The sequence below is a fragment of the Podarcis pityusensis genome (assembly GCF_964106645.2).
Source record: "Podarcis pityusensis genome assembly, chromosome: 3".
NCBI lineage: Eukaryota > Metazoa > Chordata > Lepidosauria > Squamata > Lacertidae > Podarcis > Podarcis pityusensis.
The window spans coordinates 112,460,230-112,486,145 of record NC_138026.1 but is presented as its reverse complement, the minus strand read 5'-3'; the positions used below and the strand labels follow the sequence as shown (position 1 = coordinate 112,486,145).

At 44.9% G+C, this 25,916-nt stretch overlaps 1 long non-coding RNA gene across 1 annotated transcript in view; it reads left to right on the top strand.

Moving 5' to 3' along the window:
- The first annotated feature begins 17,388 nt into the window (after positions 1 to 17,388).
- LOC308474768 overlaps positions 17,389 to 25,916 on the top strand; it is a 29,049-nt gene continuing 20,521 nt past the window's right edge. The window contains exon 1 of the long non-coding RNA XR_013984943.1: positions 17,389 to 17,469. This is a non-coding gene — a long non-coding RNA (uncharacterized lncRNA). The remainder of the gene's footprint in view (positions 17,470 to 25,916) is intronic.

Here is a 25,916-nt window from a genome sequence, read left to right as displayed (position 1 = left end):
CAATGATAGTAGCTCCCTTCTTTTTATGAGTCTTGAGATTGCTCATAAGCGCCAATAAAAATCACAGGAAAATGTTATGTTAAGCTTTAAAATTATCCTGCAAATCGCTCAGCAAAGTATGTAAAATGTTTATGGCTCTCGGTCAGTGTGGTATCATTTGGTATGCTGCCAAAAATAAATAAATCTTATGGAATATTTGTGGACCAGAGCAACTCGAGGATGATGTGGTGTTGTGCAGCATCGCTCCCAAGGCACATCAGGAAGTGCAACTTTCAGAAAGCTGCACCGAGAGATCTGCATCACAAAGAGCGACACAGGTCTTAACAAAAAGAAAAGGGTTTAAAAAGCAATGAAGAGTGGGATATCTTTGTCTGGCTCACATTATTAAGCAGGTCTAAGTAGTGATAAACATTTGCTTTACAACCCTCCTCTCCACCCCCATCATTCTGCTCGGACACTGAGGTCCAGCGCCGAGGGCCTTCTGGCGGTTCCCTCACTGTGAGAAACAAAGCTACAGGGAAGCAGGCAGAGGGCCTTCTCGGTAGTGGCACCTGCCCTGTGGAACGCCCTCCCATCAGATGTCAAAGAGATAAACAACTACCTGACATTTAGAAGACATCTGAAGGCAGCCCTGTTCAGGGAAGTTTTTAATGTGTGACATTTTGATGTATTTTTAATCTTTGTTGGAAGCTGCCCAGAGTGGCTGGGGAACCGCAGCCAGATGGGCGGGGTACAAATAAATTATTTTTATTTTTATTTGGTAGATTTATAGTCCTTTTATTTCAGCATTATGCAAGGATATCTTACTCCTCTTTATTTCTGCAGCAAGAAGCACGCCCATGGGAAGTCCCTACTCCCCGCGTTTCCTTCGTTCTCTGACACGCTAGGACCTCTGAGTTTGGGGGGAGGGAAGGGATTCCCCCACTCTTGATTGATGTGTCGCCTGACTGTTCCCTCCCTTCTGGTTGCTTAGCTACTGTATCAAAGCTGGGCGGCTCCTCTCTCAACTGTGCAGCTTCTGTGTTTGCCTTCTCTCTGCTTCTGGAAACGCTGGGCTTGGGGGGGGCGCAAGTGAATATTTCCCCTCCTCTTCCGTTGGGAGCTGATCTCCCTGCGATTGCATTCCCCAGTCTTTCGATCCAAACCAACCAGCTGACAGGTGACAGCTGACAGACACAGTGTCCAGACCCTCCATCTCTCACAACCCGGTGAGCCTTGAAAGTAGGAGAGCAAAGAGCTCAAAGACAGAGGGCACTTCTCAGCACCCATAGAGGAGGTGATGAGGATGACGAATGAGGAAGTGGGAGAGACAGGGAGGTGGAGATTCATTCGGGACAATGCCGTTATCCAAGAGGCTGGGATCTATAGCCTCTCTCTATAAATACTGAATAAAAAGCGGATGATAAGAACATTCCTTGTCTTTGTACATTCCTGGGCAACCAGCCATGGGAGTTACTGGCAGCAGCTTGACACCGCTTTATCATTTTGGTGGCCTTTTTCTGAACCTTTTCCAACTCTACAATATCATGTTTGAGGTGAGGAGACCAGAACTCTACACGCTACTCCACATGTGGTCACACCATCGGTTTTTATAATGGCATCATGATATTGGCAGTTTTATTTTCAATTCCTTTGCTGATGATCCTTAGCATCGAATTTGCCTTTTTGAGGGCTGCGGCACGTGGGGTCAACACCTTCCTCAAGCTTTCTACAGGATGCTGAACTAGATGTACCTTTGGAATGGTCCAGCAAATTCTTCTTATGTTCTTATGCTCTCATTTATTCCTGCCCATCTATGTGGATTAATAGAGCTGATACAGAGATTTTATAACTTTTGTTGTTGTTGTTTAGTTGTTTAGTCGTGTCTGACTCTTCGTGGCCCCATGGACCAGAGCACGCCAGGCACTCCTGTCTTCCACTGCCTCCCACAGTTTGGTCAAACTCATGCTGGTAGCTTCGAGAACACTATCCAACCATCTCGTCCTCTGTCGTCCCCTTCTCCTTGTGCCCTCCATCTTTCCCAACATCAGGGTCTTTTCCAGGGAGTCTTCTCTTCTCATGAGGTGGCCAAAGTACTGGAGTTTCAGCTTCAGGATCTGTCCTTCCAGTGAGCACTCAGGGCTGATCTCCTTCAGAATGGATAGGTTTGCTCTTCTTGCAGTCCATGGGACTCTCAAGAGTCTCCTCCAGCACCATAATTCAAAAGCATCAATTCTTCAGCGATCAGCCTTCTTTATGGTCCAGCTCTCACTTCCATACATCACTACTGGGAAAACCATAGCTTTAACTATGCGGACCTTTGTTGGCAAGGTTTTATAACTTTTAGGCTCATTCAACTCTAGACTTCTGTATATGACATATGAAAATTTATCTTTCTCAGGAGCTGAGAAATTAATGGCATGGCAGCTCCCTTTCAAAGCATGATGTTTTCTGTAATGTAACAACCCTTACTTTTTCTCCATAGATTTCAATATTATATTCTCAGTTAGAAATGTTTTATTGATTTGTAGCTACTAGCAAATTTCATTCCAGCTATTCCAGCTGTGGGGTGAATCAATGGCAATTCACTTTTCTTTATTTATAAGTGGCCAAAGGGACCTGGCATCAAATTTTAAGAAGAACAGAGCACCACTTTTAGCCCATCTTGTAATTTCAACGTTTAGTTCAATGTAACAAGCAAGCAGGTAACGCCGGCTGGGATAAATCTGTCATTAGTATGTTCATTTTAAAGAGAAAAGAAAAGGAATGAGATGGTTGAAGGTTTTAATAGAGAACAAGTGTGCTCTCTTAGTTTAAGACACAGGGGGCAACATCTCTCCGCCACGGAAATCAATAACGGCTTCGCCATAATCATTGGTCTTAAAATGTCCATTCACTTTAGTGAATTCAAACTTTCACTGAGACCCTGAAATTAATTCTGGCCTTGCATCAAATCATCAAGCTGGGGGGGAGAAAGAAAGAAAGAAAGAAAGAAAGAAAGAAAGAAAGAAAGAAAGAGAGAAAGAACTACCCATTTCAGGACTTGTGTGGCTGCCAGGGCAAGCATCAGAGGTTGACATTGTTCCATACAGGTTGAGACTTACCCATATCCAGCAAGGGTCCACTGCTGACCCCAAGAACCTCTCTGTCCTGCTCATCCTCATACTTGCCATTTTAATGGAAGTCAGGGGGTGGGTGGGTAAATAATCCCCCCCCTTCATTCCAATTTGAGTAGGCCAGTCATGCCAGACACAATCAAAGAGGTTGCCACCAAACTCATTAAAGAGTAAAGGTAAAGGGGAACCCTGTCCATTAGGTCCAGTCGTGACCAACTCTGGGGTTGCGGTGCTCATCTCCAGTGGCGTAGCGTGGGGGATGCAGGGGGGGCCGGCCGCACCAGGCGCAACATCTGGGGGTTAGGGTTAGGGGGCGCAAATCCACGGGTTAGGGGGCGCAAATTACTTGCCTTGCCCCGGGTGCTGACAACCCACGCTACACCACTGCTCATCTCGCTTTATTGGCCGAGGGAGCCACCGTACAGCTTCCGGGTCATGTGGCCAGCATGACTAAGCCACTTCTGGCGAACCAGAGCAGCGCACAGAAACGCCGTTTACCTTCCTGCCGGAGCGGTACCTATTTATCTACTTGCACTTTGACGTGCTTTCAAACTGCTAGGTGGGCAGGAGCAGGGACCGAGCAACGGGACCTCACCCCGTCGCGGGGATTCGAACCGCCGACCTTCTGATTGGCAAGTCCTAGGCTCTGTGGTTTAACCCACAGCGCCACCCGCGTCCCTCACCAAACCCATTATGCACCCTCTAATACCAGATGGGAGTGCTTTCTCAGGGATCCAAGGTATGCAGGCCCAAAGTTGTTTGGGGCTTTAAAGGTCAGCACCAACACTTTGAATTGTCCCTGGAAACGTCCTGGAAGCCAATGTAGGTCTTTCAGGACCGGTGTTATATGGTCCCAGTGGCCGCTCCCTGTCACCAGTCTGGCAGCTGCATTCTGGATTAGTTGTAGTTTCCGGGTCACCTTCAAAGGTAGCCCCACGTACAGCACTTTGCAGTCGTCCAAGCAGGAGATAACCATACCATGTATCACTCTGGTGAGACAGTGCGCAGGCAGACAGCCACTTCCAGAAATGTAGTGGAATATAGCACTCATTTCTGTGTTAGTTGGAAGTAGAATTCTTTTATGGAAGCAAACACCATGGAAATGAGTGCTAAACCTGTGCTATATTCTGCTATTTTCCCAGAAGCAGCATTTCCACAAACCTTTGGGTTCCTCCTAGCCTGCTGACACCTTCCTCATTTTGGCCGCATAAAGATCTCCACTTACCCCTGAACTTGCAAACAGAAGGATAGATGAAAGGAGATAGGCATTTTCTCTTCCATCCATTTGTGATGGTTAAATCTATGTGGAAATATCACAGCTGTTTGGCAAGATGAACAATGATGGATGGGTACCGTATCACTGGACCCCATGCAAAGCTTGCATGAGATTAGTTAACTCAGAGTCTTGCTCTGCATTTCATTCAAAGGCCACCCGTCGGTGAAATATTGCACCAGGTGGTTATCTTAACCAAGAAGACTATGGTTTCCTGAGATCATTTGCTTTGGAGTACCCCCATTGCTTCAGGATTACATCTTATATTTACTTCTAGGCATGTTATCAGCAGGGGGGCTTCAAGAAAATCAAACCAGTTTGCAGCTGTAACTCCAGCAAAATATGCACATTCTTGAGAAATTGTCTTTCTGTGTTTGAAGATTTTTCACAGAGGGGGCTTCTCATGAATTTCACTCTGCAGGGTATCTCAATCACAGACCTTCCAAGTGCCCCCTTTCTCCAGGGACAGTTCTGGATTTACAGAAGTTGTCCTGGCCTCTGATTTGTCCTGCTTTCCCCTAGGATGTCCCTATTTTCATCTAAGAAATGTTGGAAGGTATCAAGTTATCTTACACCAGAGCCATCTGAAGGCATCCCTGTATAGGGAAGGGTTTTTTTAATGTTTAATGTTTTAATATTATTTTTATATGTTGGAAGGAGCCAAGAGTGGTTGGAGCAAGCCAGTCAGATAGATGGGGTATGAATAGAAAATAATAATAATAATAATAATAATAATAATAATAATAATAATAGAATAGGATGTCTCTATTTTCATCAGAGAAATGTTGGAGGATATGTAATCATGAATAGTGAATTTTTGGGGAGCAACAAGTAAATTGGGAGGTAAAGGTAAAGGACCCCTGACAGTTAAGTCCAGTCATGAACGACTCTGGGGTTGCGGCGCTCATCTCGCTTTACTGGCCGAGGGAGCCGATGTTTGTCTGCAGATAGTTCTTCTGGGTCATGTGGCCAGCATGACTAAGCCGCTTCTGACGAAACCAGAGCAGCGCACAGAAACGCCATTTACCTTCCCGCCGGAGTGGTTGGGAGGTAGAAGGCCTCAATTCCAAACTTCAATTCAATATATTTCAGTGCAAGTCTGTCCATGTTTACTTGGAAGTAAATCTCATTGTGATCAGTGGTGCTTACTCCCTAGCAAGTGTGTTTAGGATTGCAGCCTTAATTACTCCCATTAAACTGAATGGGGCTTCAAAGTGTTTGAATGTGGCTGGAGCACATGAAAGTATCAATAACAGCAGCAATAGTAGTGGCATTCCTGCATCATCAACATGTGGAATGAAATTCTGAAGTAGTCGGGATTCTCCCTCATTAGACACATGCACTATATGCGCATGTGTTGCCTTGTGCACACAGCCACTTCCCAAATGAAAAGCCAACGGCAGCAGGCATAGAGGCAAGCAGGCGTGGCAGTGGTTGGGCTACCTGATTGTTGGGAGTCCAGGTTCCTGGCTTGATAACACAGTAAACGTACGTAATTAAAAAGGAGGATTTATTACAAAACCAAGCAATTAGCTCCAGACCGCTCTAGCCAAGCCTCTGGCATCTTCATTCAGTTGACCCTTCTAAAGAATCCTTCCGTTTCTGGCAGAATAAACTTATCCTATGACCCTTGCGCTTCTTATTTTGTTTCCTGTCAAACACCCTCCCCCGGCTACGACTTCGTGGGTTCATTGGATCCCCTCCAACTTCTCCCTGAGAAGACAGGCTGTCAATCTTCTCTTTTGCGCCTGTCCATGCCTCTTGTGAGCTGCGGTTGCATTCCAGCACAGTCTCCACTCCAACCTTATCTGGCTGCCTCTCAAGGTCAAGAGGAAGGCGGGTCCGCATCTGCCTTCTGTCCTCCGTCTAAGAGAAATCTGATCCCGTCGGTTGCAAACTGCGGTCTGCTACCAGCTGCATTCCTAGACTGGGAGCTGGAGTATTTGTGACACTGATGCACCCTCTCAATTCCATCACATGTCCAAATGTCCAATAAATGTATGATGGAGGCCATGTGTACACTCCTGGGGATGCCCCCTCCAAAAAAAAAAAGCGCAGTAAGTTTTATAGCAGAACAGGGATCTGAACCCAAATTTCCTTGGGTGAATACAGGAGCCAACACCATCACACACAGACTCTCAAAATTAGCAAGTTGTCTTTGCATGCTAGTCCACAGGTTGAGCATGGCGCTGTGGGTTAAACCACAGAGCCTAGGACTTGCTGTTCAGAAGATTGGCGGTTCGAATCCCCGTGACGGGGTGAGCTCCCGTTGCTCGGTCCCTGCTCCTGCCAACCTAGCAGTTTGAAAGCACGTCAAAGTAGATAAATAGGTACTGCTCTGGCGGGAAGGTAAAGGGCATTTCCGTGTACTGCTCTGGTTCACCAGAAGCAGCTTAGTCATGCTGGCCACATGACCCGGAAGCTGTACGCCGGCTCCCTCAGCCAATAAAGCGAGATGAGCGCCGCAACCCCAGAGTCGGTCACAACTGGACCTAATGGTCAGGGGTTCCTTTACCCTTTACCTTTACCCACAGGTTGCTCTCTTAACCTCTACACTGGTCACCTGCAAGCTTCACCTCACAAACATTTGTTGTGCATTGTGGTCTTCTTATCATTGGCACAGCACCCATTGCATGAAAATCATTTTACAACCACAGTATCTTCCTTGCGAACTTGCTGCCTTTGCTGGTAGCTGATCATTTGGGCCCATCAGGGACAAGAGGAATATTTAATTCTCTCCTGATAACATTGAGATTATAGACAGATTTCGCGGCGGAGACGTATTTGCAACGAGGAGGATGCTTAAGAGCCGAATAATCCAGGCATCTTCTTCAAACACCCTAGAGGCACTACTGGAGAAAGAGCTCTTGTCCTTACTTTCATCGGAAATCAATATGTTATTTATGCAAGATCTTAAAAGAGATGCTAAGAAACCAGAAACAGGGACGGTTTCCTGCCGACAGAGTGTGAATCTTCGTGATCCTCCAGCTTTCTGGAGAAAGTTACACTTATTTGTTGCAAATGGGTCAGCGGTGCTGTTAATAGTGTGGCAAAGAAAACAGAGAGTGGACAAGTCTAAAATTGCTCATTGTCTTCCACTCGCAGCATCAAGGAGAGTGAGATTTTTCCTGAGAGGAAAGAAAGCAGGGGACACAATTATTCATATTGGTCCATTTCACTTTTCTTCTCCTTCTGGAGCGTATACTTTGATTACATCAGATTCTTTCAGCAGCTTTCCATTGAATCGGGCAGATGGTCCATGATATTGCCTTTACTCAATGTTGCCAGTTGGCATGTTTTTAGAGAAAATTTGGTCACAGGCCACATTCATAGGTACCTTTAATTTAAATATGATTTACACTTGATGGCTCTCACAGGTATAGGCATTGAACAGACCTCTACAGTGGCGGACCTCGGGGTCTCACATTTCAGAGGTGCCCTGTGCAACACCAAAATTTGGTGCCTTTCCATGTCTTTCAATCCATTCTAAATCATGGTTGCAGTGTTTCCTGTGGCACCCCTGAAGCGCTGGTCCCCGGTCGCCTAAATCTGCCTCTGCTCTCTGTACTGCTGGTATCACACACAAATGTCATTGCCACATTACTCGAACCTCAAAAGTCAGAGCTGTTTTTGTTTTGTTTTGTTACTGCTGACTAGAACAGGAATAGTTCTGTGAGAGACCTGGTAATGAAAGAGAATCTCCTGATGTTCTGATCTGAAAACCTTCAGGAGGTTTTCTATTGGGAATAGTACCAGGAAGTCTAAAGGAAGAAGACAAGACATTAGATTTATACGCAACAGTAGCCGCAAGGCTATTGATTGCAAAAAATTGGGAAAGTGGTATTATACCGACAAAAACAGAGTGGCTTGCCAAATTATTGGAGTATTACAATATATCCAAAACAACGGGAGCAATTGGAAGGATCTCAAAAGAGAAGATAGACAGGGACTGGAAGGTGTTTAAAGGATACTTGCAAAACCATTTTGAAAAATCAGAATTCCTATTAGAATAAACAAGTTCCGTTTTAAATACTGAAATACTAAATAAGATGGATAACAATGTGTAATAGAAAAAGAAGCAGAAAATTGGGTTAAAGGTGTGTGAAAGAAAATAATAGAAGTGGAAAGAAATTGCAATTGAGTAGATTGGAAGTCTAACACAAAGGTGGGGTGAGGGGTGAGGGATGGTGATGGTGATGGGAAAAGGAAGTATCTGTGGGATTGAGTGTGGGTATGTATGAACATTTTAAGGATTATATGAAATGTATGTTTGTATATTCGTAACATGTGTGTATTAATGCTGAATTATTTTAATAATAAAAACTTTTTAAAACAAGAAAGAAGAGAAAGAGAATCTCCAACATCTTAACGAGTGAAAGTGGAGTTTGAGTGAGAGAGGTATTTTTATTTTTATTTTTTTTAGAAACCAAAGGTTCATTTTAGATCAGGCATCCCCAAACTCGGCCCTCCAGCTGTTTTGGGACCACATCTTCCATCATCCCTAGCTAACAGGACCAGCGGTAATGGATGATGGGATTTGTAGTCCCCAAACAGCTAGAGGGCCGAGTTTGGGGATGCCTGTTATAGATCAAGCCTATAAAGCTCTTGAACTTTGTGCCCACTTTATAATGGGAGTGCTGTCGCAACCATCAGTCAGGGCTCCCTGAATGAGGATATTACATAAATGATATAACTTATATAAGTGTCATCACTGAAACAGAGACCCTTCCCCCCAAAAGTTATCAGGTTGTGACTTCCTGAAGCTTGAACTGTATGTTGGCTGGAGGCAAAATGGCCTCATCTCATTTACCTCAGCTCCACAGCAGTTCTCTCAAATGGACTGGCACTCAGAAACTGAAACTTATGCCCTTTTTTTAACATAAAGGCTTCAACCAACAAAGAATTTACAGGGCTGGGGAAATTAATAACTTGTTTTAAACTTTAATGGGAACCTCATTGCTAATCTGTTTTGAAGGATTCAGGGCCTAACAGAAAGGAGACAACAACAAACATTGTGCAAACTGCTCTGAGGTAATGAGCTGGTTGCCTATAATGGTGGCCACCCCCAGCTTCAACGTTCCTACTGATCATGTGCAGCTTTGCTAAACACATGTCACATCCTGCAAGAGTCCCAGAAAAACCAGGATGCCCCATTTTTTTTCTTGAGAGAGGACAACTGCCATTTTGGGTGCTGTAATCTCTCGCAGGTGCTGTGGGTTAAACCACTGAGTTTGCCGATCAGAAGGTCAGCGGTTCGAATCCCCGCAACGGGGTGAGCTCCTGTTGCTCGGTCCCTGCTCCTGCCAACCTAGCAGTTCGAAAGCACATCAAAGTGCAAGTAGATAAAGCGGGAAGGTAAACAGCATTTCCATGCGCTGCTCTGGTTCGGCAGAAGCGGCTTAGTCATGCTGGCCACATGACCCGGAAGCTGTACGCCAGCTCCCTCGGCCAATAAAGTAAGATGAGTGCCACAACCCCAGAGTCGGCCACGACTGGACCTAATGGTCAGGGGTCCCTTTACCTTTTACCTTTAATCTCTCGCAATTTCACATCATGATTTCCCTCCCCAAAAGCACTTGGGGGGGGGGATTGTGGCATGAAATCACATCACTTCAAGGTGCCCAAAATGGCCACCATCCTCTTGTGAGAGAGAAAGGGAAGATGGCGTCCCAGAAAATGGTGTCCCAGTTATTGCCTTTGATGCGTTGGAGAGTATGGCATGTCAGTCTCTCAGTACTTGTACATGGAGAAAAGGGCAGAGAAAGCCAACATTCTCTTCCCAAACTGCAGCCCCTCACAAATGTGACTCCAGATAGGTATATAAGAGCCGGATTAGTAGGCTGTGGTGGGAAGTGAGGCAAAAAGTTCTTCAAGATCCTGACCTCACCTCAAATAGGATACAGTGGTACCTTGGTTCTCAAACTTAATCCATTCCAGAAGTCCGTTCCAAAACCAAAGCTTTCCAAAACCAAGGTGCGCTTTCCCATAGAAAGTAATGCAAACTGGATTAATCTGTTCCAGACTTTTAAAAACAACTCCTAAAACAGCAATTTAACATGAGTTTTACTCATTGATCCATAAAATGAAAGCAATAAACAAATGTACTGCCGTCACACAATCAATCAGTAGCTAAACTGGGTTCCACACAGTCACAAAAACAAACAAAAAAAGAGTCACAAAAAGACAAAATAAATAGCAAAAACAGACAGACCTCAGCGTAACACTCAATATGGAAGTGTGGCACTCAAATCGGAAGTGTAAGACTCAAAAGGGAGCACGTTTGGATTCCAAAAAAGTTCATAAATCGGATTTGCAGTGTTTGGTTTCCAAGTTGTTTGAGCACCAAGGTGTTTGAGAACCAAGGTATCACTGTATTAGAAAAGGTTCAGAAACTCCTTATTAGGAAAGGTTGCAACATTCAGAGCTTTTTTAGTTTAGACAAAAAGGTGAGTAAAAGGGGGCACATGGTAGAGGTGAGCAACATTATCCATAGTATGGAGGAAGAAAAGTCTGTCTCCTTCTTTCCTAATACTAGAACTTTGGACCGTCCAAGAAGGTTAGAAGATTCAGAACAGACAAATGAAAGTGCTTCATGGAGTGCAGACTATGAAATTCTCTGCTTTAGGATGTATTGTTGGCCGCCAAGGCATCCCCTCGGCATCTGCTGAGGAAAGGCTGCTAGAATACTTGAGCCTTGGCCTGATCCAGCCGGGATCTTCTTATGTTCTTATCATTAATGAGCAAATGAAGCATCACATTATTTGCTGCAATTAAAACCATTGCAGCTTTGAAGTATGTCAAGTAGTCTTCTTCTTTGTCGTTGTTCTAATAGCATTAATGCTGGTATTCATGCATTATCGGAGCAGTGAATCCACCTTTTGAATGTTATTCCTTGGGTTTCTTCCTTTCAAAATGGGGAGAAATCCTCCGTATCATACTTATTGTTCAATTACTGCTAATGAAAACAAATAACACAGTTTCTTAAAGTAATTATACAACCAGTACTAAGAAAGCCCAATTGAGTTATGAAAGCATGACTCATTTCTCTGTCGTTTCCCCACTGGCAAAATAATTAGGTTGTCTCCTTTAATTTTTGAAATGTGCTTAGCATAAATTGTTGATTTTATTTTAAGTATATCGGCTGGGTGTTTTGCAAGGGGTTTTACTTGTCTATTTGCTTACGACTTGGGAATTTTCTGAACAGAGACGTCGGGAAAGGAAGGTCTTTCTTGTCCACTCACCAGACTGAGAACTTGGCACCAAAACTGGTGGCATTTAAGGGTTGTAACTTCTGCTGAACTGTAATGATCTGTGATGTACAAATAAATGTTGCCCTTCCAATGCAAATGCAGCTCCCTGAACCTAGAGGAGCAAAGCCCTGTTCTGTCTCCTAAAAAAGCAATGCCATTTTGTAGGCAAAGCTGGCTCTAATAATAATAATAATAATAATAATAATAATAATAATAATTTTATTATTTATCTGGCTGGGTTTCCCCAGCCACTCTGGGCGGCTTCCAACAGAATATTAAACATTAAAAGCTTCCCTAAACAGGGCTGCCTTCAGATGTCTTCTAAAAGTCTGGTAGTTGTTTTTCTCTTTGACATCTGGTGGGAGGGCATTCCACAGGGAGGGCGCCACTACCGAGAAGGCCCTCTGCCTGGTTCCCTGTAGCCTCATTTCTTGCAGTGAGGGAACCGCTAGAAGGCCCTTGGCCCTGGACCTCAGTGTCTGTGCTGAACGATGGGGGTGGAGATACTCCTTCAGGTATACCAGGCCAATGCCATTTGGGGCTTTCAAGGTCAGCACCAACACTTTGAATTGTGCTCGGAAACGTACTGGGAGCCTATGTAGGTCTTTCAGGACTGGTGTTATATGGTTTCGTAGCTTGTAACTCCTGCCTCCTGTAACCATCCCTTTGCGTAACCCTCCGAGGACAGCAGGATGCTTGCCAAGGTAATCAGGCGGGGAGAGTGCTGTTCCATTCAGGATCTACTTGTGGGCTTCCCATAGGCTAACCACTGGGAGTTCAGGATGCTGGGCTAGCTGAGCCATTGGCTTGATCTGTGATTGGTTGTAAGAAGGCAGGTACAGTGGTACCTCAGGTTAAGTATTTAATTCGTTTCTGAGGTCCGTTCTTAACCTGAAACTGTTCTTAACCTTAAGCACCACTTTAGCTAATGAGGCGTGCTGCTGCTGCCGTGCCACCGGAGCACGCTTTCTGTTCTCATCCTGAAGCAAAGTTCTTTACCCGAGGTACTATTTCTGGGTTAGTGGAGTCTGTAACCTGAAGCGTATGTAACCCGAGGTACCACTGTAAAGGTAAAGGGACCCCTGACCATTAGGTCCAGTCGTGACCGACTCTGGGGTTGCGGTGCTCATCTCGCTTTATTGGCCGAGGGAACCGGCATACAGCTTCCGGGCATGTGGCCAGCATGACTAAGCCGCTTCTGGCGAACCAGAGACGCGCACGGAAATGCCGTTTACCTTCCCACCGGAGCGGTACCTATTTATCTACTTGCACTTTGAGGTGCTTTCAAACTGCTAGGTTGGCAGCTCACCCCGTCACAGGGATTCGAACCGCTGACCTTCTGATCGGCAAGTTCTAGGCTCTGTGGTTTAACCCACAGTGCCACCTGCGTCCAGGTAGGTGGGGCCTAACTGAGGGCAGGCTGAGATCGGCGGGGCAGTGCCCCATTTGCCCAAATGGACCAGTCTCTACTGCAAATGACACATTGCCAAGTGTCCTCTGGCCAGCATCCATCGGTTTTGTTCAAGAGTCTCTATCTTGTATCACCGAGATACAAATAATCTGCAATATTCTGTTTTGAGGTGCAAATATGGCAGTGGGGAAGCCATGTAGTAGTGAAGAAGAAGAAAAAACATCCTAGAACGTCTGTGGTGCCTGGGGAAAATGGCAGCGGCAGCTAAGGTGTAACAAAAATTGTTTGGGTTGTGTGTTTTTTCTCCTGCTCCCATGTTCCAAATGAGTCTTTTAACACAGGCAATTCTACTCTATGGGAGGATGAAAGGTTTCCATTTCCATTTCATCCTTTGCAAACATGATTGTTGGAACCTGAGTCATGTCATCTCAGCCAAGGATAAGACTATAATGGTTGTGGTGGGTGGAAATATATTGAATATATTCTCTTTCAATTAAAACACGAAAAATGATTTCTACCAACAGTTTAACCCTGGGCATGACCTCCGCAGATTTCCCCATAGAGTGACTCTTATAGCATGCTTGTCATTTGCTCACAAAAATTAAATGTTGTTTTTGTTGTTTATGTTCCTATTTTTTTTAAATATAAAAAAATAAAGTGAAAAATTGTACTAGGCTCTAGACACTTTTGGTAACCATGGTAATCGCATCAGAGCTCAGAAGAGCATCCCTTATTCAGACTTCATTCAGCAGTTCGCTTTAATAGATAGCATTTTTGTAATGAAGCCTGTTTATAGAGCTGCCTCCAAATTTCACGTATTGTAAAATTCAGACGTTTCTATGCAAGCAAAAGAGTAGCAGAAAGTCAAACGAAGTAGCAAAGTTGTAGGGGATCTTGCTTCCATGCAGATGGTTCCAGATTCAATCTCCTTCATCTTGAAATAGGCCTGGGAGAGATCCCTGCCCCACCCTCACTGGCTGAGGATGGGCAGGATGATACCTGCGGCCCCCCAAGAGCATTCCACCAGCACCTATCTTCCCAGATGGATGCCACAGCCAAAAGGTTTGGCTATCAGTTGATGTTTCACAAAGCTTATACAGAGTGAGGGGGATGCTACTGGCCTCCCTCTGAATTGGCTTTACAACAACACTGCTTGGTCCATCAGATCTAGTAAATAGTCTGGTAGAATGCCACTCACTCTCGGGGCGCCAACCCAAGCTGTAAATTATTCCCTTCCCAACACTTACCAAATGCAAACAGTTGTGCCAATCAGAAGCCACTTAGCGCTGTCTAATTGAATTCTTTGCTTTGCTGAAGCCCAATGTTAATAAAGGTTGTCATGATAAACCAAAGGAATAAAGCTTGTCGAAAGGAAAGGGAGTGTGCCTCTGGGAGTGAAGTCAAATCACTGGAGAATCACAGTGCAAGCTGTGGCTGCAGAGACCAGTAACTAATATTCATTCATTCATTCATTCATTCATTCATACCCTGTCCATCTGGAGGGGTTTCCCCAGCCACTCTGGGCAGCTCCCAACAGAAGATTGAAAACACGATAAAACATCAGACTTTAACAACTTCCCTAAACAGGGCTGCCTTCAGATGTCTTCTAAAAGTCAGATAGTTGTCTATTTCCTTGACATTTGACGGGAGGGCATTCCACAGGGCGGGTGCCACTACCGAAAAGGCCCTCTGCCTGGTTCCCTCACTTCTCACAGGGAGAGAACCGCCAGAAGGCCCTCGGAGCTGGACCTCAATGTCCAGGAAGAACGATGGGGGTGGAGATGCTCCTTCAGGTATACTGGGCAGAGGCCATTTAGTGCTTTCAGGGTCAGCACCAACACTTTGAATGGTGCTCAGAAACGTACTGGGAGCCTGTGTAGGTCTTTCAGGACCGGTGTTATATGGTTTCGTATCTTGTAACTCCTGCCTCCTGTGTTGCTTTTGCTGCATTAGCAACACCGAAATGAACTCTCTGGGGTGCAAGCCTGGACAGTGTATATGGACTGCCCAGACAACAAGTCCCCCTTCTCGGCCTCTCTGATGTGGTCCAAAGGAAAGCAGAGCAATGCATTTGACACAAGCTTGGCTGCAGGAGTTGCCAGAAGGAGGCTTACAAGACGCCATCCAGCCATCTTAGAGACTGGGGTTGCCTCTTTAGTTTTTCTTCTCCTGAAAATATCCCACAAGGCATAGGCTAGCATGTGAACAATTGCTATTACGTACTTACAGTAGGTGAACCCATTCAATATGTTCCTGTTGCAGTTTAAAATAAATAAATGAATGTCTTAACAAAGGACGCCAGCTTGCTTTTTCTTTTAAAGAATTAAAATATGCCTGCAAAAGGAGGTTATTAGCTGAAAGAAATCTTTGTTGACACTATGCGCCGAGCAAAGCAACAAAGCTCTGTCCTCAAATATAATGCAATGCAGAAAAACTTCCAAAAGTGTTTTATTGGTATTTTATATAAATGTTACAAGCCGGCATTATGTTTTAAGAGTCTATATCCCCTGCATGAATGCACACCAGATTAATTCCTGTTGCATTTATTATTCCTGAGGGCAACTAGGATAGTGAGTGAAAATAATATATTTTTTTTTAAGCCTGTTATTGAAAGAACTGGTATTTTATGGGTCTGTGGATTGAGTGCTTGTGGTTTCTTCCTCTTCTGCTAACAATCTGCCCAGGATAACTCCTGAAATCACATTCTACTTAACAGACCTTTGTTTAAGGAAGACAAAGAGAAAGGTCTTCTGTTAATCTCAGATATCCAAGACCTCTGGATCCGCCTTTGACCTTGTTCTGCTCTTTGCGCAAATCCAGACAGTCGGCCATGGCATTTTGTCACCTCAGTGCCACAGAGACATGCAGGTTTGTACATTTGGTGACGTCTCACCAACCTAATCCAGAACAAGGGAAATGCTAATGGCCTCTGTCTGAACTAGCTTTATGACAACACTACAAAGCTAACCTTAATTAGTTTTCTGGTGTCGCCATGTAGCCATCAAAATGGAGGCCTCAAGGAACGGCCTCATTTTCAAACAATATAAAGATTGGTTGTCCCTCTCAAAGGACCTTTTATTTTGATATAGTTCATTTTGTTCATTTCTTCTGCCTTATCATTCCTTATTAAATTTGTATACTGCCCTATACCCGCAGTTCTCAGGGCTATTCTCAGGATAAAAATACTATATAAAACAACAAAATACATAATCAAAATAAAAACAAAAACAACCCAGTTAACACCCCCCACACACACACACTTTTAAATTGTTCAGCTGCTATTCCGGAACAATGTACTCATGAAACTGCATTTTATACTACCAGGAAAAAACCCTGCCATTTGTGAATGATCCTTAATGGATCACGCCACTGTTTTTATGCCATTTCCCTCTGATTGGCAGGGGCTGTCCTTTTGAATTGGGTGCAGTTCTGAGGAGAAAGTGGCCCAGGATAGATGCCATGTTCTGATACCGAAACATCAGCAAGAACTTCCAGAAGGGACCCACAGAACTGCCAGGGCCTATGGGGCCAGAGACCAGACCCTTGTGAGCATCTTCCCCTTGCGCTGAAGAACCAGGTGCCTCCCACTGTACATCATCGGTCCAGCAACTAGGAGGGAGGTTGTGGAATAAAGGAGGAGTGCCAAGAGCTGTTGGGTGCCCCTATTCCCCTCAGAGAGCTACAGTTGTTCAATGCAGAGTCTTCTTTATAAACAGAATAAAACTTTTCCTTGAGAAAATACAGTCATACCTCGGGTTACAGACGCTTCAGGTTGTGTTTTTTAAAGTTAGGGACCCCCTGAAACCTGGAAGTACCGGAATGGGTTACTTCCGGGTTTCGGGGGTCGCGCATGCGCAGAAGCACTAAACATAGCTGTCCACTTTTCCCTTTTCTTGAGAGGAATCCTATTAGGAATAAGGGCATTTCCCTTTAAAAAAAGGGAAACATTGACAGCTATGGCGCTAAATCGTGCTTTGCGCATGTGCAGAAGCGCCGAATCGCAATCCGCACGTGCACAGATGCACCGCTGTGGGTTGCGAACTCTGTGGTTTGTGAACGTGCATCCCACACGGATCCCGTTCACAATCTGAGCGTCCACTGTATACTTGTTCATAAACAGCATACACAGAGTGCTTTTAGTCTTCACAGAGGCACCAATCTTAGTTACTGACTAACTGGAGTCCTGAAGCCGCTCTGTCTGCAACAATACGGGAACACACTGTCGCTCTGAACGACAGACTCTGAACTGAAGACAGACTGAGGCCCAGAGAGATGGCTGGTTACATTTATAGGGAACCCAAGACGAGTCACGAGTCACAGTGACGTGGCAGCTTACTGCTAACAGTTACAGCTAGCAGGCTTGAAATGATTGTGTAGGCCTTGCCTTACTGCTTCTGCTCTTATGAACTTTTGTCTCATGACAATTCCCACAGCTCCCTAGTAAGTAGTTTTTTTCTGTTAAACCACCCTAGGAATTGTAGATTTGTGAGGGGAAATAGGGGTCTCCTAGCAACTGACAGTACCCTTAACAAACCGCAGCTCCCTGGGTTATTTGGGGGAAGCCATGGCTGTCATTGGTGTAATGAAATGCCTACTGTTAAGTTGTGGGTGAACATATCAGACGACAGCGATTCTTGAAACAGCTCTCGTTTATTCACAGGCCAGAAGAGAACTGAACTGAAGGGTTCAGCCAGCCTGCTTATATAGAGCTCCAGTACAACACAACTGTAACAATTTTCTGTAACTATCCAATCACTGAACATCACTTTCAATCCCTTATTTGTATATGTGGAACTGAGTGAAAACTATCTAGAGTATCCCCCTGCTGGCCCAGGGTGAGAACTTCAGTACATAACACCTACAGAGGGTGGTGAATACAGCACAAGATATTATGGGCTGTCCCATGAATCCGCTGGATGAAATAGTGGAAGAACGTTGCCTCAGGAGAGTGAGGAAAATTCTTGGGGATGATTCACACCCTGGCCAGCAATTTCTTGATCTCCTGCCCTCAGGCAGAAGATATAGAAGCATGATTAGTTGTGCCAACAGGGTAAAGAACAGCTTCTATCCGTGGGCTGTTAGACTGCTGAATGAAAATATAACAACAGGGTAACTGACTTTCGGGTTTGGTGGGTGTGCATCAGTAAATGAGAGGAATTAAGACTAAGAGAGCTGAGTGGGGGATGCTCGTGTAATCTCACAGTATACAAGTTGTACAAGTGACAATAAAGTATAAAGTATTTCATTCATATTGCTTTGAATATATTATGTGGATGAAGCCATAGTGATGCAGCGCCCGAAAATCCGTGGTTGAAATAATGCCTTTGCTGTGACATCACTTGATGTTCTTGCGGAATGCCCAATTTCCTGCCCACACCCGTTCTGCAATATAGAAGGGGAGGGAGTAACAATATTGACCCACCTTACAGGGTTGTTACTAATATTATTAAGATAATGTACAGTGGTGCCCCACAAGACGAATGCCTCACAAGACGAAAAACCCGCTAGACGAAAGGGTTTTCCGTTTTTCGATGCGCTTCGCAAGACGAATTTCCCTATGGGCTTGCTTCGCAAGATGAATACGTCTTGCGAGTCTTGCGATTTTTTTCGCTTCCCCCCCTTTTTCTAAGCCGCTAAGCCGCTAATAGCCTTTAATAGCCGCTAAACCGCTAATAGCACTAATCCGCTAAGCCGCTAATAGGGTTGCTTCGCAAGACGAAAAAACCGCTAGACGAAGAGACTCGCGGAACGGATTATTTTCGTCTTGCGAGGCACCACTGTATGTGGACTGCCGAGGCCCAAAGTATTACTGTTCATAATATCCAAGAGTGAACGGCAGAGGCTTATCATTACTGAAAGATTAACATCAGACCTTCAGTAGGGACGTTTGGGAAAATATATTAAGGCTTACGAGGCAGACTAGACAGAGTGAAATAAGAAAACTAGACCGATATAATTTCTGATTTGTGCCCTTGTTTGATTGAATCGCATGTCTGTTTTGTGTAATCTACACGCCCTCGAACCAATTTATTGCTTTCCTCGCCTCCTTTGTTACATCATGCCGTATCAATTCGCCGCTTGGAAAATGAAAACAAAAAGAGAGAAGGGGGAAAGTGATTAATGTTGCATGGCAAAGGGAGTCCTCAAAAGGTTTTCTGATAAAAGGCAAAGTTGCGGGAGGGGGGGAGGCAAGGAAATGAGAAGAGAGAGGTGAGCTGGAGATGCCATCTGTCCTCCTTTACCTCAGCAAAGGTGTGTGCTATTCGTAGCATCATTAAGGTGGCCCCCCTTGAAGCCAAAGGGCTGGGGAGCATATGGTGCCTTTACCCACACCTGAAATGCTAATATCTTCTACAGCATTTATGGGATTTTTGCTCCTTGGGTCCCAGTAACTCCTTCCTCTTCCGAACGGCTTAGTTCATACATCTGGCTACTGACCCCACACAGCGGGGAGCCCGGTCGGCCGATGCAGCCCTTGGCAGGTAGGGAGGAGCACCAGGGCCAGGGCATGCTGGGGTCACCTGTGTGAGAGCGCCTGTGCTGGTCCCGGGGGGGGTACCGTGCAGCGTGGTTTGAGTCCGGTACTAGGTCGAGGGTATGGAGGCTGTCCGTCAAGGGCGAAGCGGGGTCCAAGGCAAGGAGCTGGGCGTGGTCAGGAACTCTGGAAGAGCAGGACAGGGTGCTGGCAGGAACAGGTTACCAACGATGTTGCTCCCGCAACCTGGGATTGGGCGGGCTGGCCTTTATCTCCTCTGAGGCATAGGGAGGTCCCGGCTCACAGGTGACTTGCCTCTCCTGGCCTGGAGACGAGCACTCCTCCTGCGAGAGGCAAGTCTCCTGGCCTGGAGACGAGCACTCCTCCTGCGAGAACTTAGTTCCCTCCACCTCTCTGCCCTGAGCCTCTGCAGCTCAGGAGAGGCTGGAGGGTTACTGGACCCAGAGGCAACCTTACCTTCCCCTGACAGGGCTGATAGTGGAGCACCTTCAGGCAATGGGTCCCTGATCACCTCCGGAGCCAGAGCGGATTCAGCTGGTGTCTGCTCCTGAGGATCCGGCACTGGTGAGGGACCTTCAGGTTCAAGCCCCAGCCCCGGCTCAGCCGGTCCCGGAGGCGGGGACTCCTGTGCAGGCTGGGGTTCCTCAGCTTCAGCCTCTGAATCCTATTCCCAGGCCATCACAGCGCCTGGCTCATGCCCCCTCAAAAATTGTGTCCTTCAAGCCACCGTGCTCCTGGCACCCCCACGCTATGCCCCTGCTGGCTATCCACCCACACAACCACCTCTGGAGTTCCAATATCACAAAACCGGGCACTGCTACGCAGGGCCTGTGCACTTGGCCGATACAATTTCTATATTTATTTCAGGGACTTTCTGGACGCCTTCATGGATTGGATTCATGGAGGATACGGTTAAAAATGGTCACTAGCCATGATGGCTATGCTCCTCCTCCACTAAACTATTAGATATATAATGCTGCATGTGCTATCAGGAAGAATGCTTAAGATACACGATTGATGGTTGACGATCAGGTGACAATCATCTCCAGATAAGGCTGAGAAAGACTACACTGAACTATGGAGATTCCCTGCTGATCAGTGGATGGATGGATGGATGGATGGTCTGATTTGCATAAGGTCACTTCCTTCCTTCCTAATTTCAGATTGTGAGCTATTTGGTGCATGGGCCTGTCATCTTGTTACTCTGTTAAAAGCAAAGAAGAAGCAGCCGTTCTTGAGGAAGTTCTCCTGCGGACTCCAGCATTTCCTCCAGAGGCTAATCCCTCATTTCTCAATCCCTGACCCTTGCAACATCTTCCTTAAGGGAACAGAAGCCAGTTGCCTGCACGACACTTCATTTCCAGCGGCTGTTTTAATGAGGCGCTTGCTTATTACAAACAGGATATTGAACGCAGAGTTAATTTCATCCCAACTACTTTCATTATGTAGCTCAGCTTGGGTTCGGCGTTAGAACAGTGCTCATGACTTTCTACGGAACACTGGAATGATGTTGTGGTACACAGACCCTCAAATCTAGTTGTATCACAAATGCAGCTGCTTATGTGAGTTTCTGTCTGCGATCCGTTTCTCGTGCCTTTCTTCCCTCGCGGCTTGGGGACAGTTAGAGGTTCCACATGAAACCGATGTTAAACGTGGGATGCCTCCCACACTTAACCAATGTCAAATGTGGGGTGCAGGTTCATCTCCCACGAGGGGATAAACAATGGGAGAGCATAACAAACCACTATTACAGAAGCGGCATTTCTAAAGAAATTCAAAAGTGGCATAGGAAAGAGGCAGAAAAACTGATGCCTCCTTGGAAATGGATGAAAACATCTGGAACTGCAGGACTGGTTTCAGCACAGCACAAATTCAGATGATGCTAAGTATAGCGTTCTGTTGTGCCCTCATGACTAATATTCATTGATAGACCAATTTTTCTTCCATGACATCAATTGCTTGTTAACAATAATTCGAGCTATTGACCACCACTGTATGTGGTGTGAAGTGTTGTCCTACTGGCAGCCATGCAAACTGCAGCATGACCAATGTTTTTATTAGAAAAGTTGGGTGCTTCCCCCTCTATATGTTGTAGCTGTTGTAGGTGTTTATTCACCTATTAACTCCTTCAGTCCATATGGAGGGAGTCCAGGTCTTACAGCAGGGCCATTTCAAGAGGGGCTTGTCCCCCACAGCAGTGCAGCCATGGAGTCCAAGGTGAAAGATTATCTTAAAGAACTTCCTATGTTTTGTTACCTGTGTCATGTTCCCAGCCATGTATACAACGTTCTCTTACTATGCCAATAAAGGAGATTGATTGAGTCCAAGGAATCTCTCTCAGCCAGCCTTCAGCCAGCCTGCTCAAAATGGATCCCAGTCCATTTTTCTTCTTTCTTCCCAGAACACCTTGCTAAAAACTCTCTTTTTCCTGTCACCTCACACCCAGTTACCCAGGCAACCTTCCAAATCCCCATCCTCTGTTCACACCTCAGGGCAAGGGGGTGAGGAGGAGTTCTCTGGCATTGTCAATGGCTCTCAATGGCCCTGTATTATTTCTGAATGGCCCTAGCTTGGCCAGGTCATTTTACATAGGCTGGCCCAGGAATTCCTTAACATGATCTCAGGATCCTTGTCCTCTACCAGGGATTTGAGACATTGAAGTACGGATTCATTTGGAGATTTTTGCATAGCAGGGGTAATAAATACTGAGCGTATATCCCTGTAGAAATGGCAGTGTAACAAGGCATGAGAGACAGTTGTTGTTGTTGTTGTTGTTGTTTTCTTATCTGGGGCAGGTATTGGGGATAGTCTGTGCAGGATAGGAAATCCTCATTCACATCCTTTCAATGCCTGGAGGATTTTCTTTACACCCTTTCCTGAGTTCTATCGTTACGAGAGAGAATTCTCTCTCTACACTTGCTTCACCACACTTATAATTCTCAACATTTCTGTCATTGCAAACGTTCGGCAACATCCCATTGCCTCCAAAAATCCTAAAGGTTACACAAATACTTCCCAAAATGTCACAGTTCTATTTTTCTACCTTGTATAAGTCTTGATCAAATTGCACAAATTAAACTTAAATATTAAAAAAGGAAGGAGAATTAACGCCTGGAATATTTGATGTGAAATGCTGCAATTTACACTGTAAGCTGGTGATTTAGAAGAGAAGCAATCTTTGCAATACTCTGTGACTGTGGTTCATTTATCTCCCCCTTTTGCCGCTGCTGGGCTTATGAAAGAAAAGAGCCAGACTTATATCTTCTGTCTAAGGGGCATAGTAATGTCATCACACGCCTCTAGTGCTCATTAATCATATATGCCTGTCTCTGAAGTTGATAGCATAAGTTGTATTAGATATTTACACCATAAAGCTCTATATCATAAAGCTTTGCTGCAGCGAAAATAAGGTATCGTGGAAGTTCAGTTTATTGTCCCTTTAAATTCTTTAATATGTCATGAGAATAGATCATCAACATGAATGAATCCTGCATCACAAAAATATCTATTATTAAGTGGCTTCAGCATTTGGTACCAGACATGGGCAAATTCCCTTTTTAACTTGAGACTGATCCACACTCTTCCATCACAAATCAGGAGAGCCCAGAACAGTTTCCAAAGTCAAAAGCAATAGCTCATCTGCATCCTACCTTCCCCAAACAATGGATTCACATTACAAGAAAGGAGATTCTAACTGAACACTAGGAAGAACTTTCTGAGAGTAAGAACTGTTTGACAGTGGAATAGACTCCCTAGGAAGGTGGTCTTCTTCTTTGGCGATCACTCATAGCTGAGTAAGATTGTCTTACATAAACACGGTTTTAAAAGTGAGTCTGTAAGTGACTGTGGAGGACAATTCTGGATCCACGCGTCCTTACACAGTGGGGACCTTGGTTTCTGGGGAGGAGTTGATCATGGTGAGGGTTTGCCAAGCGTGCCTTCCTCTTAGCACGTTTCTCCCTTGCGTCCTGAGTTCGAGCGTCTTCAAAACCCATGACACCTTTGGTAAAGGCTGTTCTCGCAGGCCAGTGTTTCCCAGTTGTCAGTGTTTATACTACATTTTCTAAGATTTGCCTTGAGAAGCAAGGATCACCATCGTCGAAGCAATGATTCTTCAACATCAACTTTGTTGGACTGGTCATGTTGTGCGGATGCCTGATTACCGTCTTCCAATGCAACTACTCTACTCCAAACTTAAAAGTGGCAAGCGTAATGTTGGTGGTTGACAAAAGAGATTCAAAGACTCTATCAAGGCAATGAAAGTGGTGGACTCCTCATTGTTGGAGGTTCTTAAAGAGAGCTTGGGTGGCCATCTGTCATGGATGCTTTAGCTGTGATTCCTGCATTGCAAGTGTTGGACTAGATGACTCTTGATAATATGCATCCATCTCTACCAGCTTCCACCATCCTCACCAGCTCCTCCCACCAGCATCTCAAGCACACTTACCTCTTCCTTTCTCTTGCCTTACTTTCTAAGTGAAACGGGGGCAGGACCGGCAGTTTACACCGATTAGCAGCAAATGAGGCAACAAAATCCCAGAGGATGGTGTAAGATGAAGTTTTCTTAAGGAAAGCTGCAATTGTGTGTTTTAGGGGAGCAGTTGGTTAGTGGGGAGGTCTGGGAGGGGGAGCCCGGCTTGCTAGGAGAACAACCATCTGTCCCATTGTTTGGATTCTTCCTGGATCCAATGCGAGATTGTGGCAAGAGCATGGCCAAATTTTGATAGGTTTCTGAGAAAATTTCAGAAGTCTGTCTCTCTGCCACTCCCAAACGGAAGCCACTTTTGCCGAATTTTCTCCAAATGTTCTCCAAATATTCTCCGCCACCCTCTCGACTTCCCAATACACATATAATGACCTGGGCAAAAAAGATCCCAATAGAGGCTGCCATTTTTTTGATATTCAATATCCCTGTAAGCTTCTCAGGACCACTATAGAGGAAAAATAGATTGCTCTCCCCACAGGGCCATGGGGTCACCCATCTGTTTAGCTATACTGCTTGAAAATGAGGTCCTAAATTTGCACCAGTGTGTGAGAAGCTGGTAGCCAAACAAGACCCAAGAAGATATACTCTGTTTAGAAAGATTTATTTTAAATACATTAGCAGGAGATCAGTGAAAGCATTTCAGTTTATAAAAGATCTGAGCATAACACTGAAAAGAAATCAGCAGTGCATTATGCAGGACATGAAATAAGAAACAGTATATGCAAATAATGGTTATATGGGAAACAAAATTGAATATGGAAATGTAAACTAAACTCTAGTCAGAAAAGAGAACGTGCAAGACTCAAATTTACTGCAACTTAACCATTGCTGAACCCTACACTGGCCCACGTACTCTCCATCAGGCCTCCAGTGAAAGGTTCTTTTGTAATCCCAGCTGTCCTAATGACACCGTCAATGTGAGTGACACCATGTCATCCTGTCCCACTGCTTCCAGGGAGCATTTGCAGCTAAAGACAAGCACACCTGTCAGCTCCAGTTTCTCATAGTTTCTTATTTTCCCAAGCTTCAGTTCAGATCTCCACATCAGTTTGCAAAAATAAAAACTAAGTCTTTGTGAAAATTCACCAGCATCTCAGTGCAAACGTCTCCTAACATACAAATATTTATATGCAATTTTGCCTATTGACTTATTCTTTTTTGCAAAGCCATTTTCCCTAGTACAGCACGTTTTAATGTCCCTTTCACCAACACATGCATTTTTATGCACCATTTAGGGTGCGCGTTTTTGTACTTGGCTGGCAAATTGCATTGCAAAATTCAGAGAAACGTGAATTTCAAAGGATGGCTGCATTTCAGTTCTCTTATTTTTTGGGAAAGTGTAAAATAGGTTGATTCACCTTTAAATTTGAACCAAGCAAGAGTTCTGCCCCAGGCCTTTCAGCGGTCCCATTTTAGACAGCTGCCACCCATTTTCAAGGTGCACCAACTAGCAATTGCCTGTGGAAAGGAAGATGGGGAATGAAGGCAGCTTCTTCCCATGTGGACCAGTTTCCTGGGTCAATATTCCAAAGCAGAACTCTGTCCCAATTGGCACTTTAAGTGCAAGTGAGGTGAGTCTGCTTTCAAATCCAGATTTAGTTAATTCCTCTTCCCATCCCTACCCATGATGGAAAACCTCTCAGCAAAAAGATCTATGTCTGCATTCTCCCTCTTCTGCCAAAGTTAGTTAGGAGGTGCTGAAAAATAACTCAAACAGTAATAAGAGAGTCAAAGCACCTCTGAAGTGAAAAATGACGCAAATTGAGTAAGGCGTCAACATTTGATTGACAACCCAATCAACCTCAAAGTGCAATAAAGACATTTCCAGTTCTGAGATTTCCAAGGTTATTTGCTATCCCTTGGAAAGCAACGAGGCCATAATAGCCTAGTCTATTATGTTATCAC